Below are 5,772 nucleotides of genomic sequence, written 5' to 3' on the forward strand. Positions count from 1 at the left end.
CAAAGGGGGTGGGGGTAGGAAAAAGGTTAAGTATACCTTAGTTTTGGGGGTGGGAAGGGGTGACATGTAAAAACAACCGAAAACGACAGATATTTTTGTCTAAACCATAGTTTTCGAGGTCGCTGAGACGAATACCATAATTGAAGCAACTATCTTAACAGGAGAGAGAGAGAGAGAGAGAGAGAGAGAGAGAGAGAGAGAGAGAGAGAGAGAGAGAGAGAGAGAGAGAGAGAGACCTGAACACTGAAGTAGTGTCGTAATCTGGTTTTAGTTACTGAAGACGTCGAGATTCCGATACGAGAAAAGAGGCTTCACAAACGGCGTTGCAACTATTCGCTTTTTACCCTCCCTCCCCCACCCTTCTCCTGGTCCCCGTCCCCAGGCCCCATGCGTTCATTTAATCATTAGAATGACATGAAAAGTATGACATTTTACAAGGAGGTCTCAGAGTCCTCTTTTTTTTCTCTCTCTCTCTCTTCATAGCGCTTTCACTCTTCACATTCTTTCTTTGCATTCCTCACCCTCAAAACGGAGCTTCTCTCTCTCTCTCTCTCTCTCTCTCTCTCTCTCTCTCTCTCTCTCAGTGCTCTTACTTTAATCAAGGATCAGTTAACACAAACAACAGTAACAGTAATAATTACATCCACCCCGACCAAAAATGTTACCGGTGAAATTAGAGACATTGCTATTTCTTCTTGTGCTTCACAAGACTTCCTTACCTTAAGAATTTAATCGAATCGTAGGCTTTCTAAACGCACTTGCTTTCATGTTAAGCGATACGTTAATCAAACATCATATTGCAACAAGGTTGAAGATCATGTTCAGCATTAAACAATTTTGCATAGTAGTTTCTGAGAGGCGGTCTAAGAGAAGAAGCATTATAGAGAAGAAATTATATCGACGAGGAATGATAGCGAGCTAGCGGGCAGCACGGGACAGGGCTCCCAGCCAATCAACGCTCTGATTTTTGTTGGGTTACACGGAGTCTGAGGCGCCGTTACATAGACAAAACCTCACCCCTTTGAAGACTGCCATCGGAATCACCTGATTGTCGGTCATTAGTTATGGGTCGACTGTGTGAGTGAGTGTACGCAACTGATCGTGAACCTTTCATTTGAATAAATTTTATTGTAATTCGTGCTGCAGTGTAATCGCGTTTGTGATGTTGAAAAAGAGGCGTCAGGAAAACTTGTCAGTATTTCAAAGCCAGAATGGTTGGTAGGCTATAGCATGAAAGCTTCAACACCGGTGTTGCCACCATGTTTACATTTGGATAACCTGATGAAGGAAGTGAATATGAGCAGGGGGATGCCTCTCTTGAAACCGATGTTAGGCGTTGATGAACTTCGATAGTGATGAAGAAACTGGAAATGCATAGAATTAAGTGAACTGGATTCAAGAACCATCCATAATCGAGGCGTTGGTATGGGGTCTAGGCCTAGTTCTGATGTTTTGGAGCGGAGGCCTCGTGTTGGAGTTAACTTTGAAAGAACTGGGACTGGGTAAGGAGCCCTTACTGGTGATCCCACAACAACAGCAACAACAATGAGTGTTAGTGATGACAGCAGCCAGCACAAGATAATGAGACGGGAACTGTAGACAACCGCCACTTTCCAGCCGTTGGTGAGTGTGCACTTTCAGTATCTATTTTACCAGGCGCATTTTTCATTGTCTTCGATGAATGAGTATTTTAGCCTTTTTCCGTTTCTCTTGTTGTTAATATCAAAACATAGTAATATTTAACAACCGAAATAGTGTAGGACAACGAAAATGGCGGAAACAGAAACGATTTAAGATGTATTTTCTGGTGATCACTTTGACTTTTTTCAAGTACGTCAGTATGAGTTCCTTGCTTATGTCATAACTGGCTCACCTACGCAATTGTAATGGGACTGTGAAACGTCATTAACGAAACGTCGAACCTCCTCAACAAATTTTTGTTATTCTGGAATATATTCCGGTGATACCGGCAGAAAATTTAGCCGTCGTTGTAACTCTGTTGGAAAAGCGATCACCTCAGGCTGGTAGCCTCAATAACAGTTGTGAAACCGTATGTCCGTATATAACCGAGACCACCGAGAGACAAGGGCTGGTATCCAGAAACCATGCGATCGCATTTGTCAATACGAAGGCGATCGCGGTTGTATGGTCCCAAACGAAGAACTATCGTGGTATCCAGAAATCATACGACGCCCTCGACTTCATCGCATCGCATCGCTGGGTAAGCAGGCTTACCAACATATGCGATTACTGGGAATGAAATCCCTGGAATCGACGATTTCAATACTGTATCAGTATCATAGACAATTTCTTTTATTACAGTGATATTGAATTAAAATGTCTTTATGTCTTTACTATTTATTAGAAAAAGATATTGCATATCTGTAGTATATTTTTTTTACTTGATATTTGCTGTCCTGGTTCCGCGCGGAAATGTAAACAAAGAGTCGGGAAATACGCAAGCAACTGAACAGGAATATGGAACGTGCACCCACAATAGCTGATTCTCAGCGTTTAATGCTTCTTAATTTAATAAAGGAGCATGAGAATGTGATCACCGACCGATCTACAGGAAGCAGAACTTTGGAAAAAAAAGCGTGAGGCGTTGGGGGGGAAGACGTAACACTCAAGTTTAACGCCATGTATCCTGACCAACCTCCTCGTTCATCAATGCAGTCAAGCGCTGAATCGACCATGTAAACCGCAGGTAAGAAAGCATTTTTGTTTTGTAATTGTAGTCAGGGCAACTTGAGGCTGCTGTGAGCAAAATGGTGTGTAAACTACCAGTTAGGTTAAAAGAAACTTAGGCTATGGAAGGCCTAGGCTTGTGCTGCCTGTTAAATTGTTAATAATAATCACATGAGGCTAGCCTAGCCTAGCTTATCCAAGGGAACACCAGTTTATCATCTAAAGCTATTATATTATATAAATATATTAATCTTCAGATGAATAGAATGGAGCATATTAGAGTAGGTTAAGTAAGGTTAGGCTAACCAAATCATAGGGGGTCTGAGGGGGCATAGCCCCCAGCTAAATAAGCATGGGTGCTCTAGGAGAGGTTAGGTTAGTAATGTCTAGCTTATTACAAAAGCAGTTGGTGTATCAGGCATTAGGTTTGTTTAATTTGATGTGATTTTTAATTATTAATGTCTTTTATTAGGAAATTTGGGTAATATTCTAATTTAGGTTCAGAATAGCTATGTGGAGGGTCTTACAATTTATTTTCATGGTGGATAGAAGGGCTGGAGCACACAGTAGTATTATCGTATTGTTAATGGGTAGATTTGCAAGTAAACTAAGCATTCATTAGCTTACAGCCAGTTTATTAGTACTTTAAAAAGTGATGGTAAAACTTTGGCCATTTTCTTATGGGTATACGAGGTTTTCCAAATTATAAAACGGTTTCCAAGTGTGATACCTGCTTGCAAACTGGGCAAAGTGATTGTTTTTAATAAAAGTTTAGGCTGACATTTGAGATCTTGGCTGTTGTTTGCAGGTGGTCAAATGTTTTGGAGTAGATAACACCTGAAATAGGCTAGCCCTTTTTTTTCAAGTTGAGTTCACACATAGGCTAGCATGTCTGAAGCCTGCATAATGCCTGCCAGTATGCAAGGCTACGATGATTGTGGCAGGTACGTGAACTGCTTAGGCTAGACTATATTAGCTTAGGTGGTATTATTATGCTTTATAATGTGCAGCTCACTTTTCCAGCCACACAAAGCTCACCTTATTTTCTTAAGTGCTCATTAATATTTGTGTAAATGCTCAAATGACATTTCTTATGAATTCAAACATGCGATAGGTGTTTTAACTTATTATTCTGGAGGTGGAAGAGAAGTACACAGGACGGTAGGTTTTTTGTTGTATTTTGAAATTTCATTGCAATCCGTTTTTAAAGTCACAGTCGTTAGAATAAATTAGAAAACCAATGGGGAAACATATTTTTATTCTAATATTTTTTTTTTATTTACTAGAGTGAAGCAGGTAGATGCTGCCATTAAGAAGAATTTATGCATGCAGAACTGGTGGTGGTCCTCCACCATTTCTTCGAAAGTCTTCTGAAGAGTTTGTCATAGCTGCATCACTGATGACAGAAGAATTAACCATGGACAAGATGGGATTGAAACATTTCATCCAGTTGATGCAACAGAAGAGCCCATACGTGATTTTAGAATAAGTAAGTGCTCTGATGTTTTCAAGAATGAAATATATAAACTAGTGAACCTTCAACTTTTTGATGGCCATTACACTCTTCCTGTCAGGAAAGTTTGTAATGCCTTTGGGGAAAGCAAAATGGTTATGTTTTTATTATTGATGGCTGGGTTTAAGATAACATTTTAATGCTGTGTGACCCTAAAGGTTCCAGCACTTGTATACTCAGTTCAGAAGTGTGAACGCTTAGTTGGAAGGACATGTAAATATGTTGATTTGCCAGATTTCAGTAAAGCTTTTTAAAATCACGGGTAGGCCTCTTAAATAGGCTACTATTTAGTGCCCAAAAGATTTTATAGCCTAGCATCTTTCACTGTTTTGCACATATTTAAGCCTAGAAGCAATACTATGCTAGAAGATGGTGTAATTAATGAAGTATCTAATTCAACACAAGTAATTTTAGCAATTTTTCATTATATATATGTATATAATTGTATAATAATATATATATGTAATGTATATATATACAGTATGTATACATATGTATATAATGTATAGATATATATATATATATATATATATATATATATATATATATATATATATATATATATATATATATATATATATATATGTTATATATATGTGTGTGCTGCAGAAGGGATTTACATCTAAGGTGCAGTAGATCAATTATTTATTTACTTATTATTTTCAGGTATTACGGAGCCACTGCCTTTAACCTCAGCACAATTAGAAAGTGGTGTTTCATCTAATGATGCTACCTCTACAATACAATCAAGATCAACTTAAAGATTGCCCTCGCCTTCTGCAGGACACTGGCTCTTGCGTTGGCAGCCCGTTATGATATAATTCTTAAACTAGTGTTTCTGAATAATTTGTATTAGACATCATAAGTAAAGTTCTAAATAATGGTGTTCTGATTTGACCTGAAGCAGTTGTATTCAAATTTTTTTATCACCATTTTCATCTTGCAAGTACAACAGTCATGTCTTTCTCAAGGTGTCAGATTGACAACTATGGTAAGAGTTCCTGAATAAATCTTTTCTTGTGTAAAAATATTTATCCTTCATCCTTTCAGTCAATTCTAGTAATCTAGAATGAATTACCTCTTTTTAACCCTTGATTGCTTTTGCCATTGAATATTTTTTTCAGGATGAACCAAAAAATAAATAAATAAATCCATTAGCGTTTCTTTTTAAAGGCAAACATGTAAGTTATATTTTCATATTTCATTAAGTCAATAAGAAGTGTATTTTCATTTTCTTGGTATCGGGTACAATTTACCATGCACATACAGCTGCTAGTAGCTTTCTGACAAAAGCATTCTTGGTTTAATGTGTTGTCACTATCCAGTTCAATATTTAAAGGGTTCTTAAATGATGCAAGTTATAAGATTATAGATTTATTGTCATTAAAGTGCAAATCACCAGAACTGAGGGTTCCTTGCACTGTAAGCAAAACAGCTGCAATATCATCCTGGGTGCATTTTTGGGATGTACAAAATTTGGAAAAATATACTTTAAACCTAATTAACACAAAACAAAAACATAATCTCTCAACCTATAAAAAAAAACTGTCAACAATGTGGGCCCTACATTG

General features: G+C 37.7%; 1 long non-coding RNA gene across 1 annotated transcript; it reads left to right on the forward strand.

Annotated features, from left to right (window-relative positions):
- The first annotated feature begins 2,270 nt into the window (after window positions 1–2,270).
- LOC136852751 (uncharacterized) lies at window positions 2,271–5,385 on the forward strand. The gene is made up of 3 exons (XR_010857245.1): window positions 2,271–2,707; window positions 3,975–4,177; window positions 4,868–5,385. It is a non-coding gene; the product is annotated as an uncharacterized lncRNA (long non-coding RNA).
- The last annotated feature ends 387 nt before the right edge of the window (window positions 5,386–5,772 follow it).

The sequence above is a fragment of the Macrobrachium rosenbergii genome, chromosome 26 (genome assembly GCF_040412425.1).
Source record: "Macrobrachium rosenbergii isolate ZJJX-2024 chromosome 26, ASM4041242v1, whole genome shotgun sequence".
Classification (NCBI taxonomy): domain Eukaryota; kingdom Metazoa; phylum Arthropoda; class Malacostraca; order Decapoda; family Palaemonidae; genus Macrobrachium; species Macrobrachium rosenbergii.